We start from the raw sequence: 1,106 nt of genomic DNA on the forward strand, positions 1-1,106 counted from the left end.
ACCAAAACATATGCTTTCATAATGACAAATTCTAGATAATGGAATGTATATTTTTAAGCATAAAAGCAAAAATAAGCATTTGAAATTAAAATTATACCAAAATATAAAACTCACTTATCTTCTCAATGGTCATTTAAATGAGAAGAACACTAAGCCACAGATATTCAGCACAAATCTCCTATTTTTACTAAAAAATATTGAATGTATTTCAATCTGTTATTGGTGCCCTAGGTATATATCAGTAACCAATTATTCAACTGAACTATAGTAACATGAAGACCCCAGAGCCTATCAAAATGTAAAGGGCCATTTGCCTCCATAAAATCACACTGAACTGTTCAGCTTTAAAGATATGAAACTGCTGTTCTTGGCTTATTTTCTTGTCTTATTCATCTCTTCTTTCTCACCATATTGAAATATCTTAGTTTTCAGTGCCATTTCTGCAGCTGATAAAAGTATCTCCCCTCCTTAATGTGATCTTGGGTAGCAGGAATCAATTTTGTTAGAATTAAGTATCAACTAAGAGTATATAGTCTTTGAGTGAGGAACCCAGGCTCTTCTCTTCAAAATATATAAATAGTAAAATTGCTTTCAGCAATAATTTTGTGTGTGTACATGTGTGTGTGTAATGTATTACTAGTTTGCCTTATCTTAATAAAAAAGAGAGGTCATTATTTGGAACTCATGAATTAAAACACGTTAATTATATTTATAAAATGACCTAAAATTAAAATAGCACTAAGGTCTCATCACAGGTCTGTCAAACTTGTTTTCATATTTACTCTTTTGAAATAACTATTTTGTTTTTTCAGTAGGCGATATTTCTTATACAGGTGAGATATTTTTAAATATATATATTTTGTTGATTTCAGAAAGGAAGGGAAAGGGAGAGAGAGAAACACCAATGATGAGAATCATTGATCAGCTGCCTTCTGCATGCCCCCTCCTGGGGATTGGGCCAGCAACCTGGCAATATAGCCTGACCAGGAATGGAACCATGACCTCCTGGTTCATAGATGGATGCTCAATCACTGAGCCACGCTGGCTGGGCTATAGGTGAGATATTTTTTACATGTGCTTAACAATTAACTGGTTAAATATATATA

General features: G+C 33.0%; 1 long non-coding RNA gene across 1 annotated transcript in view; it reads right to left on the minus strand.

Annotated features, from left to right (window-relative positions):
• Positions 1-295: 295 nt before the first annotated feature.
• The window catches only part of LOC106724939, a 10,255-nt gene continuing 9,444 nt past the window's right edge, over positions 296-1,106 (minus strand). Inside the window, exon 3 of the long non-coding RNA XR_001360764.1 lies at positions 296-329. This is a non-coding gene — a long non-coding RNA (uncharacterized LOC106724939). The remainder of the gene's footprint in view (positions 330-1,106) is intronic.

This window comes from Myotis brandtii, unplaced genomic scaffold, assembly GCF_000412655.1.
Source record: "Myotis brandtii unplaced genomic scaffold, ASM41265v1 scaffold125, whole genome shotgun sequence".
Taxonomy (NCBI): domain Eukaryota; kingdom Metazoa; phylum Chordata; class Mammalia; order Chiroptera; family Vespertilionidae; genus Myotis; species Myotis brandtii.